Source organism: Botryllus schlosseri, chromosome 1, assembly GCF_051294905.1.
Source record: "Botryllus schlosseri isolate E-star chromosome 1, Bs_hap1, whole genome shotgun sequence".
Taxonomy (NCBI): Eukaryota; Metazoa; Chordata; class Ascidiacea; order Stolidobranchia; family Styelidae; genus Botryllus; species Botryllus schlosseri.
This window is the reverse complement of record NC_137236.1, coordinates 23897089-23914961: the sequence shown is the minus strand read 5'-3', so window position 1 is coordinate 23914961 and position 17873 is coordinate 23897089. Positions and strand designations below refer to the sequence as shown.

Below are 17873 nucleotides of genomic sequence, written 5' to 3'. Positions count from 1 at the left end.
CTTTTACAGATACTATAAACAAAGACGAACGAGTCACTAGTGTAGTTTATCACCATATGTCGTAGTCACATACTCAAAAAGACTGAAGACTGAAAAAACTCAAAAATGTTACTTTGGTATTGGGCAGTATGGCTCAATATAGGCGAATCAGGTACATGAAATCGGTCGATTAAACGGAGAGAAATTATAATAATTGATATATTCTTTTCGGCTTGATGTGAGGATTGGCTGGATAGAAAGTGGACCTGTAGGCATGGAGGCCGACTTTTATTTTTGCATGGGGTGGCGACAGGCGCGTAGCCAGGGGCGGCGAAACCCCCTCCTTTTGAAACGCAAAACCCCCTACTTTAGAAATGACCATTCTGACGCTAATCTTCAGTTGACTCGAGTCACGATTCTTTTGTGACTCGACTTGACTCGAGTCATTTTCTTGAAATTGAAAAATGACTCGACTCGACTCGAGTAAATATTTGGATTGACTTGACTTGAACTCGAGTCATTACGCATGACTCGGCCCAAGTCATTGACTTGAAGATGAAGAAATTTGCGAATCGTAATGGCTAGATTAACGCATCTGACGAATTCTGGCGACATCGCTATTTGTCCCACTGCTTTCGTTGCACTCGTCTGATATCAGGTAGCCTATACCGCCGTAAAAACAACAGACAATGGTAAATATAGTAGCGATGCATTGTACAAAATCATCCAGTGATGAAAAGGTAATAGATCCTCCGCAATCAAAGTACTCAAAACTTTTCAATTATACAAGCAAGCAATCGAAGAAAAGTTTAGTTATAGCCAATGAAATGACTCAGATGGTCAAGTACTTGGAAGACACTGATTAGCTCATGTGTAGAGTTGAAGGCGATGATTCTTTGCATTCTTGGGCGACTACACTGTAAAAAATAAAAACCTCGATTTACCGCGAAATGTTTGGAAGCACGGTAGCCAGACATTTCGTGGTAATCTAACATTACCGTTAGTCAATGTAAATTTAACTTACACTCGTCCGGTAATCTCACTTTACACGCCAGACTGTAATGTTACAGTCACCTCCGGTATATCTAATCTACATGTTCTCCTGTACATTTGCGATCGAGACTGTCATTTTACCGCCTACCTACCTACATGCTGTCCCTGTAAATCAGGATTACATACCAGCTTGTAAATTCACGTACATCCATACCTATCGCAAAGTGTGACGGGGCGCCATCTATGGCGACTGATGACGTCACCCCTGTAGACAATGCGTTCGCGGGAGATAACCGCAACCTTCTAGAATATTCTGTCTGTGTCTGGGTGGTACACGTTTCCGGCTTTCTACTGTCGTCAATACAACTGTTACGGTATCTGTCTGGCTGTGAACTGATTTACACTTGAAGAGTATAAAGAACTAGTAGCGACACCGTTACAATTGGCGAGCACACCAGTCTTCAAGTTAACAACCAGCGATCAGTGCAACAAGAATACCGGTATCGGCATGGATTCATTGCGTGAAGAGAATGAGTATCTGCGAGCAGAGTTGGAACGGGTTCATCGCCGGATCGACGATATGGTGGAAGCCCAAAACAGTACCCTCAGTCGTGTATTAACCATTGTACAAAGTTTGGGAGGTGAGAGTATGTCTGCGGCTCCGAATGCGAGTGGATGTGTGTTTGACAGTAATGATAATGGTGACATGGGGGAGTTTGTTGATATGACTGACAGTAAAACTGGTGTGATGTCTCCAGAACCACAGTATGTAAATGATAGAGTGCGTGTTACTCGTAGCAATTCTGTACGCCCCACTCCATCAAGTCATAGCATGCCCAAACCCGCTGTTGGTGTTATTAAACTGGAACAATTTGATGGTGTGAATATGCCCATTAGCGATTATTTATGCCATTTTGATGCGGTGACATTGGCCAACGGATGGGACGAACAAACTGCTTGTACTAGGCTTAATGCTAGCTTACGTGGTAACGCTTTGCAAGTGCTTGGACAAATGTCGGCTGATTGCCGTCGGGATATTGATCGTGTAATTGCCCAATTGAAGAAGCGCTACGTTCCATGGGGTATGGAAACCTTGAGCCGTACTGAATTTAACAAACGCAAAATGAAATTGGGAGAATCCCCAACAGAATTCGCATCAGTTCTGGCTACGCTTAGCTTGAAGGCTTTTCCACGTATGAATTCTGCGGCTCGTGATGAGTTTGTGTGTCAACAGTTTATCAACGGTCTTGGCGATATTAACCTTCGCCGACAGCTAACGTTGATGAAAACAAGTAACCTAGATGAGCTAGTTGCTTCCGCGGATTTGTATTTCTCTGTTGATGGACCGCCTAACAGTCAATTGTTCGAAACTAGTAAACCAGTTGTGGCTCCTGTAAGTCTACAACCAAAAACTGGCGATGAACTTCTTGCAGTAGGCAAGCGTGATAATGAGATAGAATCGAAAATTGACAAGCTGATTGACCTGGTTAGCAACCTAGTGACTGCCAGTAATCCACCGCCGATGAGTCGGCCTAGAAGCCCTCCCTTTCGAAGAAGAGTAACGTTTGGGTATGGACCTTGCCATAACTGTGGAGTGACTGGACACATTCACAAAAACTGCCCAAACTCCCATTGTGCTAACTGTGGCCAGTTGGGTCACCTTCTAGTTTCGTGTCCCAATAGAAATAGAGATGGTGTTCCGCCAGTCACCGGCGAACATGAGCCCCACCAATCGGGCAATTCTGTAAACATGCCATAGCAGACCATGGGTCCGATGGCGCTGCTCTTATGGATATGGACCAGGATTTGGAAAGACTTATGAATTTTGTTTGTGCGCTTCGGCTCACATCTAGCTGGTACACCGTTGCATCGGTGAATGACAGCCTGTCGGCTAAACTTTTGGTAGACTCAGGCAGTCCCCGTACCTTCCTAGACTATGATCTGTACACTCGACTGTATGATATAACTGATTTGAAACCATGTGATATCCCATTTGTTACTGCTTCTGGTGGCCCCTTAGAGCTATATGGCACAGTGATGTTGACCCTACGTATTGGTGATTTTTGTGCACAACAAGAGGTTGTGATTGCTCGTCTGGGTGCGCCATATGGCTTGTTAGGGTGTGATTTTATGGAGAAGCATGATGCTGTTTTGTACATGGGTAAAGGAATGATGAGTTTGCATGGACAAAATGTTATATTGCAACAGCTGTCGGTGTCCTGTTGTGGTGTTATAACTCAGAAACAGATAATAGTCCCTAAGTGGAGTGAAAGAGCTGTCATGGGTGCAGTGAGTGGGCCTTGGTTGCCGTCCCTTTCACAGTATGGTGTGGTTGAATCGTCACCTGTGTTTGAGAGCCAGTATGATAATCGTGGGTTGCGTGTGTTGTCCGGTTTGGTCGATCCTACATGTAATGAGGTGCCTGTGATGTTTATAAACCTATCTCAAAATGATATTGTAATCCCTGCTGGGGAACGAGTAGGCTCTTTAGTGCCCCTTGCGACTTGTGGGTCTGTGGCGGCGCCTGACACCGTGGAAGTCGAACCGTGCTTGGATCTGCCGGACCATCTGCGACACCTTGTAGAAGAACCAGACAACTTGAATGTACAACAGCGACAACAGTTAAGAGATCTTCTCATCAAGTATCAGGATATATTCACGGGGCCTGATGGGAAATTGGGATATACCACTTTGGTTGAGCACAAAATTGAGCTATCTTCTACCGTACCAGTTAAAGTGCCTCCGCGACGTTTGAGTTGGAGGGCACGAGAAATTGTGGGTGACCAGATCGAAAAGATGGAAAAACTGGGTGTTATCGAGAAAGCCCAAAGCCCGTACAACGCGCCGATTGTTCTGGTTCCAAAGCGGGATAACACGTACCGTTTCTGCACCGACTTCCGTAAATTAAATACGATCACGGTAAAGGATGCCCATCCTCTGCCCCGCATTGACGATATCCTGGATTCTCTGGGTGGGGCAAAATGGTATTGTACTCTTGATCTCGAATCCGGTTTTTGGCAAGTTCCCCTGAATCCAAGTGACCGAGACAAAACTGCATTCAGCGTACCTGGGCATTCGCAATTTCGGTGGACAGTCCTTTGCTTTGGCTTGTGTAATGCGCCTGCCACGTTCATGGCAATGATGGAGAAGTTACTTGATGGAATCTTGTGGAAGAAATGCCTTGCCTTCATGGACGACATTTTGGCATATGGGGAGAACTTTGACCAAACACTCTGCAATTTGGAAGATGTTTTCAAGCGAATTCGTGACGCTGGTCTTAAGCTTAAGCCTAAAAAATGCAAACTGTTTTACCAGGAGGTAGAGTACCTGGGACATGTGATTTGCCCAGATGGTCTCAAGTGTAGTGATGACAAAGTTTCTGCTGTGAAGGATTGGCCAGTGCCGAAAAATCTCAAGGACGTTCAAGCATTCCTCGGCACGGCAAACTATTATCGAAGATTCATTGACCAGTTTTCAACCATTGCAGAGCCATTGGTGAAACTCACTCGGAAGAAGGCTACCTTTGAATGGTCCGAGGATTGCCAGGTGGCATTCCTGTCTCTGAAACAAAAATTAACAAGTACACCAATATTGGCTTATCCGCTTGAGACTGCAGGAGAGTTTGTTCTCGATACTGATTGCTCTGGCTTTGGTGCAGGAGCAGTCCTCTCCCAAGTGCAGGGAAATGAAGAAAAGGTGATTGCATATGCCAGCAAGACGCTAAACAAGCAACAGAGACGATATTGTGCCACCTTCCGGGAATTATATGCTGTACAGTGGGCCGTGAATCATTTCAGGTCTTATTTGTGGGGAAGGCCGTTCCGACTGAGAGTGGATCACAGTTCTTTGCAGTGGTTGTACAACTTCCGGAACCTAGAAGGCATTACGGCGAGATGGGTCAGCATGTTGGATACGTTCAACTTCAAAATTGAACATAGAGCGGGGGCAAAGCATGGCAACGCAGATGGACTTTCCCGCATCAGACGTAAATGTGAAAGGGATTGCTGTGCTACATGCGGCGACAAACCGGACATTGAACTAACCTGTTTCCTACCCGGATTGGAAGTGACTGCTATTCAACCAGCTCCTGAGAGTGGAACTGATGAAAGAATGTGCTCATGGCTGGAATCATATAGTCCAAGTCAGCTTAAAGGGCTGCAGATTGAGGATGAGTGCATATCGGTCGTGCTGAACTGGAAGGAGACGAGAGATGATGCTCCTAAAGGCACTGAACTTTTACCATATCCAAGGGATGTCCGCACCCTATGTATGCAATGGGATGCCTTGCGAGTTTTGGATGGCGTCCTGCACCGAAAATTTTTGTCACAAAAACCGGGCAATCTTGAGCTCTTTCAAATTGTGATGCCATCGAGCTTGCGTAAGGATATCTATCGGTTACTTCATGAATCAAGAACGGGCGGCCATCTTGGCAAGGAGAAAACTTACAAAAAAATTCGATCAAGATTTTACTGGCCTAATATGCATCGACAAATTGCTGATTGGACCAGATTATGTAAACCGTGCTTTGCTGCAAAAACGCCATTACGACAACATCAGGCCTACTTGCGGAAAATGCCATGTGCAGAAATCATGGACAGAGTGGGCATTGATCACATTGGACCATTACCATTGTCTGAGAACGGCAACGAGTATATATTGTGTGTTACGGACTATTTTAGTAAGTTTGTGGAAGCATACCCAGTCAAAGATGTTAAAGCTGTAACTACCGCGGAGGCGCTGGTCAATCAATTTCTCACGAGGTATGGTGTTCCATTCACCATTCATTCTGATCGTGGATCCGCATTTGAATCTGAACTGTTTCGTCATCTCATGAAATTGTTCGAAATCGACAAGACTCGAACAACATCTTACCATCCACGTAGTGATGGTCTGGTCGAGAAATTTAATGGGACTTTGCAAAAAATGATAAAAACGTTTGTGGGGAATGGAAATCGCAACGATTGGGAGGACTATATCCCTTATCTGTTGATGGCATACAGATCCACGGTTCATGAGAGTACAGGATACACGCCCAACCGACTCATGTTTGGGAGAGAAATTTCCTTTCCCACAGACTTGATGTTTGGAAAACCATCTAACGAACTGTCGTTCGAGTTTTATCATGAATATGTACAATGGGTCGAATCAACAACATCTGATGCTTTTACGTTCGCAAGACAGCAGCTGTCGAGATCTGCTGAGAAACAGGAGCGCAACTTTAACCTCTCTGTTAAACCAGCCACGTATTGTGTCGGCGATTTAGTCTGGTTCTTCTATAAACCCTTGGTGAAGAAGTTGTCCAATGGGTGGGTTGGACCATTCAAGGTCATTGAAGTGAAATCGCCATACCTGTACCGAATCGAGAACTTGGACAATGGGCAGTGCAGACTTTCGCATGCTGATTATATCAGACCTTATCTGCTGGAGACGCGGGAATCATCGCCCTCTACATCAGATCCTGCTGCTGACGATACGACGCCAACCACCACTCGTGCTGGCCGACAGATCAACAGACCTGGTCGTCTGCAAGACTACATAACATGACATATTTTCATCATTTTGTCGTTAGATTTTCACAATCAGTTGTCCTAACCATTTGTATGTTCGTTGCTTTTTGGCTTTTATGCCGAAGTATTTTTGGTGTGTCGTTGCTTTTTGTTTCGGGGTAGATATTTTCTCATGTACCATTCGAAAAAATTTGGAGGGGGGTATATGTGACGGGGCGCCATCTATGGCGACTGATGACGTCACCCCTGTAGACAATGCGTTCGCGGGAGATAACCGCAACCTTCTAGAATATTCTGTCTGTGTCTGGGTGGTACACGTTTTCGGCTTTCTACTGTCGTCAATACAACTGTTACGGTATCTGTCTGGCTGTGAACTGATTTACACTTGAAGAGTATAAAGAACTAGTAGCGACACCGTTACAAAAGCAACCCGATGCAAAAATATCGCAACATTTTCTTCACATCCCCAAAACGACATTGGAACAAACTGTATATTCATTCATGATATCACGATGAAGTGGTTATCGATGGAAAAATATTGCTGCTGGAGGTCTAATTCTTCTTTAGGAGACATGCAGTAACACGAGTGGTCTCAAGAAAACGTGAATTAATTCCACCACCGGCCAAACTTCCAATTGTTTCTTTTTCTCGTTCTCATTCCTTCTGTGTAAGTAGTATCATGCAGTTCCACTAAAAAGAATTCATGCGTAAGTCGCTATATAAAGCAAAGTTCCTAACCTGGACAGTGGACATGACATTGTAAAGACTAAGACAAATAGGCTAACAAAAATATAACATGTTTTGAAGTACCGGTATTGGCACATTGTGTGATGACGGCTCCGCCTTTTACATGACATAGCAGAGATTCATGACTTTATCTCTGTATTGAAGCAAAAGGTTCCTAATTTAAGGTGGCATGTGTGGCAAACAAATCCAGCAGTGGATGAAAACATATCTATGCTATGGCCCGAAAATGACATTACCAAGTCAACAGTTTCAACTCCTCCGCAGCGGAGTATGTGGTCACTGAATAAGTCGACAAATATCCCAAAATAGAACAGAGAATGCGGCGAATGAAATATATCAATCATGAAATCTAAGTCAGCGAGGGCTGGTGTGCAGAGTCAGATATTCACGGTAACAAATACTATGTAGTACTGCATTACCTTTTAAGATGCGAATTCCATTCAGCATTCCTAGGAATCTTCAACGATCGTGTCCACTTTCTTCAAGCACAAGCTTCGCTCCACCCTTTGCTCAAATAAATCTCACTAATGGCCACTGGCCAGACGACACTCGAACGATTTCGAAATAAATGGTATTCATCCGCTGACACATGACACCAATAATATTTACTGGCCACGTTATAATGTTTGATCTGGGTCGTTTTTTCCATACAGAAACATTTATCATTGCATATAGTCCCTTTTTTCATCTAATTTCGTATAAATTGATATATATTCCATGTGTTGTTCACTACTTACTGTACTTACCTAACCAGACGCTGCTTGTGATGTCACAGTTGTGCGTTGGTTGTTTACTACGAATCTCAGAAAAAGCAGCCACCTAATGTAACCTATTACAGGTCGCCTTGTCCGCCATTAACAAATGGTCAGTTGAGCATGCGCTGCTGATATTTCTAGTATCCCCGAGCAATATTATACATCCTGAACTAATTTTCTAACTTATCAGCCTTATCCGTGACAACGAATGTAACCGGCGAGACTGGCCGTACCCGGCGTACAGCCATTGCCTTATAATATAATATGGCTACGGTGTTCCACATTAGCTACGATTGTCAGTTATTTCTTGTACCCTATAAGCTTAAATTGATACTAGGGCCAACAATTACGGTATAACAGACCCCAGTCTCGCAAACGAGGTTCAATCAGGTCAAATCACCTAGAATGATATATCAGTAACATTCAGTTCTACGTATACATTGGCTGCAGCGATTTTGAAGCTAATCAATTTTGCCAATAGCCCGGTAAACTGCAGTAACGAGTAACTGTCAGTAATTTTGCGAATAAATTCTGGTAACTTACTTTACAGCTATATTAAGGTGATATTACATATCAAAATGTAAAATGACAAGCTACGCACAGTAATTGGCTGCGACCGGTAATTCGTGGTAAAATTTACAGAGATTTCCCAGTAAATCTACCAGATTTTTTACAGTGTAGAAAGAATGAGTATCCAATACTCTTCAGCGTGGTTCAAAAATGCTTGTCAATTCCTGCATCTAGTGCACTAGTGGAACGTGTATTTAGTAAATGTGGATTTATTCTATGGCCATGCCGCTTTACCATATATGAGGATCTCCTTTCCACTTTAGTAATTTTGAAGTGTAACTCATTGATTTGATCAGCTGTCTGTGAAAACACACAATACCCTCCGTCCATTTGACGTTTTGTTGGATATATGCATTGTGCACGAGCATGATAATGAATGGCTAATGTTGTGTGATGTTTGTACAATATGGCTGCTCAAAAATACCTTCTTTTTTTTACTGGGTGGCTACTTGATAAATTTTTTATGTTGCATTAAAAGAACACTGAATCTGTAGTAGAATCAATGATATGAGAGAAGAAAATTTTGGATTTGAAAATAAATGGAATATTTTTAGTAAGAAATTCTTCCAAATTATATAATTTAATACTAGTAGTAAGCCGACTATTTTTTCATATCCAAAATATTCCACTCTAATAACTTCGCTTCTTTTAGTTGGAATTGAGCCAAATTTGCTATGAATAATATTGTTACACACTCTAACAATATCATGAGGTAGCCGGTAAAATTCGAAAATCTCTATCTGTAATTAATCCAAAATTTTCTCTCATCGCATTGGTTTCTACTGGTTGGAATTGAGCCAAATTTGACTTCGTTTGGGCAATCTAACAATTTTAAGAAATAGCCTAATTTTTGAGATTTTGTTGTCTTTTTTGAGAATTTCTGTTAAATGTAGGGCAAATTCGACTAAGATACAGTAAATCAGCACTGAAGTAACGCTCCGGCGGCTATTTCGGGAGCTGAGCAGGAAAGTTGACCTTTTTTTTTAGTCAACCACCTAATAATGTGAAAGAAAAGCTGCACCTCTACATAGATATTTATCTGGTGATTCTTTATCGGCTGGTATCTAGACTTGAATTCGTTCGTTCTCTATAAGCTATTTGTGAGCAGCCGTCGATGTGCTCGTAATAAAAACTGAATGCTTGTATTTGTGATGTATCAGACTGACAAGACAGATATTTCATTTAAAGTTTTAAGATTAGTTAAGTTATCATATTGGCGGCCTGTCTCGTCTATCTGTAGCATCGTTAAATAAGGCCAGATCTGTCCGTTGTCTGCTTAAATAAACATGTGGCAATGCTCTGGTAGGGACAAAAATAGGCATGTTTGGCAAGCAAGGAATATGATATCACCCTAGCAGGATTGAAAACATAAGTTGAACATGACTTCAATACTGTGACGTGGACTCGGACTCGAGTCATAGCACTATGACTCGGACTTGACCCTTTAAACGGTGACTTGGACTCGGACTCGACTCGGTGATGAATTGAAAATGACTAGACTTGACTCGAGTCAAAACCCCAAAAGTAAGATTGACTCGTGACTTGGAACCATGTGACTTGGTTACAACCCTGGTGATTTCACCTCCAATGTCCCAAGAACAGAGAAGTGAGCAACAGAAACCAGGGAAATATATATATAGGCAAGCGACAACGGACGGCGCATCAATTAAATAAACCAATCAAATGAAACCTAACAATTAGTGTTGTCGATTAGAAAAAAACGAAATATAAATAAAGGACAATTGAATTCGAAACTGATTCACAAGACAACTTGACTCGTCAGAACGAGGATTGTTTTCAAACTTGAATTCATTCACGTATGAGATTGGGCTACTAAAGATGAATACCGTATTTTAAGTAGGCCTACATGACATAATTAAAAAATCCCTCTCGTCTCACTATCAGTTATCAAGCGTTGATCAGAGAAATACATTTGAAACTTTCGAAAAAATAGACCAAAATGACAATAGCCGATATGATTGCTATTTCATGAAATTACATTTTCGAATCGATTTACCGAAATCGGAGATGAAAATATAAAGTCAAACTCCGGTATAATCCGGGGCTGCAACACCAATGGGTGCGGGTTCGAGTCCGACCGAGGTCGACCTCGGCTTCAGGATTCCTATACTTAAGTGTTGGAGGTTTATCTTGGCTCCATTTCGCCACCTCAATCGCGTAAGCGCTGTCCTACAAAAATCCTAAAAGTAGGACGTGCTATACGTCGGCAGTTACGGGAAAAAATTAAGAATATATCGGCCTGGTGTTAATGACCATAGTAGTCGACAAACCCCATGAATACCACAAAAACCAATATTCACCATCTATAGTGGTCTAGAGATACTGAGTCACCACAGTGACTTTACCTTAGCTCGCAGAGAGACATATGTAACCAACTCGGTACTTTTAGACATTACACAAATTTTATTTATTCGCCTTCGTTATTCTTCTTTAGTATAGTGATATTCGCTTTTTACAGGAGGAAATATTCACAGTGTCGAGAATGTGCCTTTATTCCATCATCAAATATGTCGACGAAATGGCGAACTCTACAAATTGTCATGCCCAGATAATTTGTGGATTTGTCTTCTCATGCCCCGAAGTTTTTCGAACTCATCTTTTCCATCAAATTACGATTAAACTGGACTTTAATATAGATAGATAGATAGATAGATAGATAGATAGATAGTCTTTTATTCGTCACATCAATAAATAAAGAAGTATACGAAACAAATATTGCGGAATAGACTGGGAGACGACGAGGGGCCGTTAGGCCTTCAGAGTCAGTCGCCACCCGTTTGGAGTGTTTGATGCATATATAAATAATTACATGAAACATATATATTAAATCACACACATATACGTAGAGTCTACATTCAGTAAATATATGACTAACGACACGATATTAAGCTTTAATAAAGGTGTAATAAAGGATAACATTAGAACAAGCATTGCATAAAAGAAAAAAATCAACAGTACGTTTGGAGTGGATAATTTTTATATTTTTTTTTAACTGCCATGGCGGTATTAGTATCAGCTCTGCAGGGAGATCATTCCAAGTTTTCGCACCGAAATCATAACTATCATGTATTGTTCAAACTGGACCATTGGCTGATGATATACATTCAGAATGAATTTGTATAGACCTACCATGGAATGCCAAGACCATTTTCAATTACCTCTGTAATATATTTATCTAGCTTTTGTTCTTTTTTTTATCCACACCAGGGATTATTCAATCGTAGGTCGCTCTCTATGTCAAAGATTAAGAAGTCTCTAACAACTTTATTACTGCGTTTCCATGCACGGCCGATGGGCCCATTTTCGAGAGACTCGGCCGACGAACGAGAGAATTTTGTTGCGCAAGCACACGCACGTCGGCCGACTCGTCGGCCGTCGAGTGAATACTTCGGCTTGACCGTTCGGCCATGCTTGCGCTGTGTCTTCGGTTAGCTAATTGCTATTTGCTACTTGAAATATACTTTTCGTATCACATTAACCATGGCTGACACTCCGGATAGATTTTGGACGCATGGAGAACCCAGGAATTCAATTATGATTGCAACGGAAGTTAGTAATACCGGTACTGCTGCGAATTACCCCTAGGCTACTGAAATCTTCTTCGCGATCAGCTCAATGCTCATATGCGCTGCTGCCACATTTCGAGGGTTTGTGTTCTGGTGCATGGATTCGATACATACTACGGTTTGACCACAAACTAGGTGAACTTATTCACATACTCCTGGTAAGCAAATCATGAACAGGACACACGAAGTTCATGTATGAATCACGACGATGAAACAGTAGTACCGGTAGACTACTTGACAAGTTACTAGTCTGCTCTCGAAATTATCAGACCACGATATCCTATATCTATACGTCCCCCGTACTAAGATATGCCGCCTAAATTATATTTTTCCCTCTTATTTTATCTTATGTTAGTTTTAGGCAAGTGGTTCATCATAACCATTTTACGTGTTGGATTTAGGCCTACGTGTTCAATGTCAAAGCGGGTTTTTAATTGAATAACCGCTACAAGTCGTGTCGGCTCATTCCTGCCAAGTCATTTATCGCAATCTTGTGATTATTAAGAAATTATAACTGTATAAGCCAGATACGTCATCGCAAACGCTTCGCCCAACTTGTTCGGCCAAGTTACGGTAGGATTACGCCTGGTCATGGAAACAGGGCGGACATGTACAACGCATGCGTCATGGCCTTTCGGCCGTCCGTCGGCCGTGCGTGGAAACGAAGTATATGAGTAAAATAACAAATTCCTGTCACAATTGGCCTTCCACTGTATTAGTCCTATGATTAGGATTGTTATGTGGCTTTTGATTGGATCACGCAACCTACCGACAGGTCACGATCGGCCTTATGTCTAGGAATGGTGTGAACGTGAGGTTCACGTTCGCGTTCTGTGTGTGAACCTCAGAAATTTAGAGGTTCACGTTCATAAACGAACCTTGGTAGGTTCTGCACTGTGAACCTTTTTCATATATTACAATTTTCACTTCAATATAACATCTTCGGTTGAAATTTATTGCATTTCAACTGCGGGCCACTCTATGCATGGCGATGGCAGCATAGAAAAAAACAACACTAAACGAACATTCACCTTGACAATCTCAAAAATTTTACTTGCTTTGTTACAAAAGTTTGCTCGAAATATCCAGCTTCCCGTTTGTAAATATGTAGTGACTCTCTTCTGTGAGCTAGACCCACAATCACGCAACATCAAGAACGAATCAGCGAAATGCACCACATGTAGTCAGCGAATGATGCTTATTCAACCAATCAATGAAAATGATATTGTTATCTGATGTAAAAAATCTATCAGGCATACGAGGTAATGGGGTGTTATCGGTAGCAAGTACAGAAACTAGTTTTACACTCTGCTCAATATCAACGTTGCAAATAGCAATAATCAGACGCCGAATACATTGTCTGGTCTGGCCTACACCGTTAAGGCGTATGCTTATATTCCCTTGCAAGTCCTCGTCGAAATTGTTAGCAAAGCGACGGAAGATATTGATTTAATGGGATTAATATATCGTTTGATTGCCCCAGTTCATACATTTGGCGACGTTTAAGACGACAATATGTACTTCACCATTGTGGCATTATGTGGCCCGAGTCGTCGCTACGTATCGTGTACATTAATATAGGCTATCACTTCGCTGAAATGTAGGGCTGGAATTAGGTATATGACGTCACATGACGTCATGAGCTTCACGTTCGCGTTCACACAGAACCTTTCAAAAAGGTTCGCGTTCACACGAACATGAACCTTTCGGAGTTTCACACCATCCCTACTTATGTCCTCATCCAATCTACACAATTCGCATTTCAGTAACATTATCTCAACTTACAGATATATGGTTGTCTTTACATCCAGTGCAGAATTCACAGAGCTTCCGTGTCGTCAATTCGCAGTTTTCGAACTTTACCTCTTTGCAACACGTGGACTTGAGTGCGATTGCGATTTCACGAAAACTTTCAGCAGGGATTTTGGCATCGATGATAAACAGTTTTGAGAGCTACAAAATATGCATTCTCTGAAGTAGATTACTGTTTCTATACTTCCTCATTTTTGGAAAGGTCGCGAAACATAAATTACCAATATACATAGCAATGTGACAGCTTTCACGATTGACGTTTGCGATTTAATTATTAGGCAGGGCAATTTGATCACAAAAATACAATCGGAACTTTCGGAAGGAATTGGAACAAATTGGATAATAGTCAATCCAGTGACCATTCTCTTACTACATTTGCGCCTGGACTTGCATAATTCGTAGCTGGAAAAAGCAGTGAAATTCGGGTACTTACTGAATCTCTGATTGGCTAATATATATTTGATGTTTCTTCAATATTTTTGTATTTTGCGATCACTAAAAGCTGTTGTGACGAGCGCATGCACCCCGTCAGCCTGTTTTCTCATAAACATATGTATTTAAATATGTATATAATGACCAACCTGGTTACTAGGCAAATTAGCTCGCAGCAATATGGTCGAATGCTGTAACAATATCCTAGATCAAAGTCAATTCGACGTTCCTACAAAATTTCTCAGCAGACGTTCAGATCACAGTACTACTTTTCAGATAAGCCGCCTTGATTATCTTATAGACGCGCGAATCGGGAAATTTACTCGAAGTAAACTAATTTATATTTTTCCAAAAGTAATGGTATTGCATATATTACTGGTTAATTTATATCATATTTCAACCGATGTAATCAGCGTTATCGCAGAAGCTGCTGTGGTAGTGGTGTCTTTACAATTTTGCGCGGGAATAGTTAATGACCGATCGGAGTGTTTTATCACATGTTATAGTAATACCAACAACTCGTACACAAACTTATAATGGATCCATGAGCACTTTGCACTTCAAGTGCCAAGAAGTTATAGCAGGTATTCTAAATGAATGTTTGAGTATGTAGCCCTAGCTTAGCCAGAAAGTTCAATAATCAGTTTGCACAACGTACCCAAATACAATGGTTCTGTTTCATGAGACATAGTTATAACCTTGTAAATGTTGGGGAATATATATAGGCATGGTCCAAGTACGCAGAAGTAACGAAAGTGAGTTATTTAATTATCGGGAAATGCAAGCAACATTACCGAACACCAACGGGAATAAATGCTGGCACCGTCTCTAGTAAACTAAGTTTTCATCAAGACGTTCCGAAATCGTAAATAAATAATATATTTAAACTCCGTATTTATGCGAGTCTCGGCAGTAGCTTATGGTGCTATTCGCAAAACTTCCTCATATTCAATTGTGCGCAGAGTGTATGAAACATCGCACGGCTCCAACAGGACGTTGATGAATAATATATTAAAACCCCGTATTTATGCGAGTTTCGGCAGTAGCTTATGGTGCTATTCGCAAAACTTCCTCAGATTCAATTGTGCGAAGAATGTATGAAACAACACAAGATTCAAACAGTATACGTCATAGTCATGAATTTCAGGAGGCTGTCACACAATTAAAACTGATATCTGAATAAAGTTTGAGAATGGCAGATATATTTTTGGCAGGGATACTGACGTAGACAGCACGAAATGATTCCGATTTTTATTATCTTTCCCTTTCTGTGAAAAGAATTTCGAGGAAATGATGGCAAATAGTATATATCAAGTTCGCGAATTTGCTGATTTACTCTTCTCATACCCCACAGCTCGTGTCGCCATTTACTTTCTTAATGAAATTAGGATTGTTTCCCATATTAATCTAGCAAATTCAACAATATAGTATACAAGCTGTATTGCCGTTAACGGATTTGCATAACACTCGATACTAACTTCATTTTCACTTACTCTTTTCATTTACTGGGATAGCCCTAACTATCATCGCAATTCCAATTAGTGCGTTTTAAAAATGCCAACGACTTTTTTCAACATTTTCCCGCATGCGGGCTTTGCTTGCCGCGATCAAAAGCATTATACATAATTCCACGAGTAGCTCACTAATTCATTTTGCCAATTTTTTGTTGTGTGCTCACTAGTTAGAGAGATCCAAGTACTTTCACAACACAGACGTCACCTTAATCTGCCAAACCCCGGAACAAGTACTGTCGATATCACTCGTCAAACCCATTATATTCTTGGATTAGTAAGATTGCGTGACCGGCGGCTAGGGATTGCGTGACCGGCGGCTAGGAATTGGAAACCTAACGAAAACTTAGCGGGCACTCGTGATACAAGCAATGCACGTTTTCCGTACACAAAATGAACTTACAGATAGATCGTTTTCTTTGCATCCAGTGTAGAATTCAAAAATCTTCCGACTCGTCAATTCGCAGTTTTCGAACTGTATCTCTTTGCAACATGTGGTCTTAAGTGTGATTGCGATTTCACGAAAACATTCAGCAGGCATTTGGGCATCGATTATATACAGAGTTGAGAGCTATAAAATAAGCATTCTTTTCCATTATCGATTACTTTGCAACTATATACTGTAAAGTGGATTATTGTTTATTTAATCGTTTGTTTAGGAAAGGTTGCTTATCAGGAATTTAATCGTTTGTTTAGGAAAGGTTGCTTATCAGGAATTAACAATCCACGTAGCGATGTCATTGCGATTACGATTTACGTCTAAGATTTACTCATCAGATTGAGCAATTTAGTCAAATAGGAAGTAGTCAATCCGGTGTCTTACTATATTTGCGCCTCGACCTGCCTAATTCGAAGCTGGAATTAGCAGCGAAATTCCGGTGTTTAATGAAATTTTGATTCTCGAATATACATGCGATGTTTTTAAAATACTTTGGTATTTGGGGATCGCTAAAGGCTGTTGTGACGAACGCATGCACCACTTCACCCTGTTCTCCCACGCCATAAGCATATTATTTAGATAAATATTATATAGAATTAACAAAGAGGTTACAAGGCGAATTCGCTTGCAGCAGAATGGCCGACTGCTGTAGCAATATCGCAGATCAAAGTCGATTCGTCGAGCGTACCAAAACTGGCAATATACGCACACATCAAAACACTACTTTTCAGATAAGTCACTTTGGTTTTCTTAGCAGCGCGAATCGAGAAATTAACTCAGAGTAAAGTGATGTATATTTGTCAAAAGTAATGGTAGTTGCATTTGCATATGTTCTGTTGAATTTACATCATATCATCTGCCATCCCTGTAAATTGAATTTACATCATATCATCTGTCATCCCTGTAAATTGAATTTACATCATATCATCTGCCATCCCTGTATATTGAATATACATCATATTATCTGTCATCCCAGATTCGCGTCTGACCGCCGAGGTGTGCGGACGTGTCTAGATTGAGCAGGTCATCCTGCAATCAGTGTCGAGAGCTTGTTACGAGGTTTCGGTTTTCTGGTGTTAAGGCTTACTTATAGTAATTCTCTAGCGGTCCTCGGATAGTATTACGTGTAGTGAGAAGTTATTAGCTGTATAAGCCACCATCCCGCCTGATGGAAGCGGAGGTTGGTAACGATGACATGGAATTTACTGTTGTCACATCAAAACGCAGTAAAAGGGGTTCACAAAGCGAGTCGGATGGTGATAGTCCGCCATTGAAAGCAATGAATAATAAGTCTGATGCAGACTATTCTGGCCGCTCAGCTGATTCAGCTCGCTCCGGAAATTTGAAAATAGTTGTAAAGGATAAAGATAGGAGGATGAAACATTATCATCCTACCACAGTGAACAAGTGCTTACACGCAGTGTTTGGTAATTATGAAGGTTACCGTGTCTTCCCGTCGGGAGACTTACTCGTCACCTGCCACAATCGCACGCAGGCCGATGAGCTACTATCTCTAGATATGTTTACGGACGGAGTAGTGT

General features: G+C 41.3%; 1 protein-coding gene and 1 long non-coding RNA gene across 2 annotated transcripts in view; both read right to left on the bottom strand.

Annotated features, from left to right (window-relative positions):
• The window catches only part of LOC145434443 (uncharacterized), a 42465-nt gene extending 28380 nt beyond the window's left edge, over positions 1-14085 (bottom strand). Inside the window, exon 1 of the mRNA XM_080311795.1 lies at positions 13924-14085. The gene's annotated coding sequence lies outside the window, so the exon portion shown is untranslated. The remainder of the gene's footprint in view (positions 1-13923) is intronic.
• On the bottom strand, positions 6922-8658 carry LOC145445366 (uncharacterized). The gene is made up of 2 exons (XR_013916981.1): positions 7646-8658; positions 6922-7169 (listed from the first exon to the last, which is right to left on the bottom strand). It is a non-coding gene; the product is annotated as an uncharacterized LOC145445366 (long non-coding RNA).
• Positions 14086-17873: the final 3788 nt, after the last annotated feature.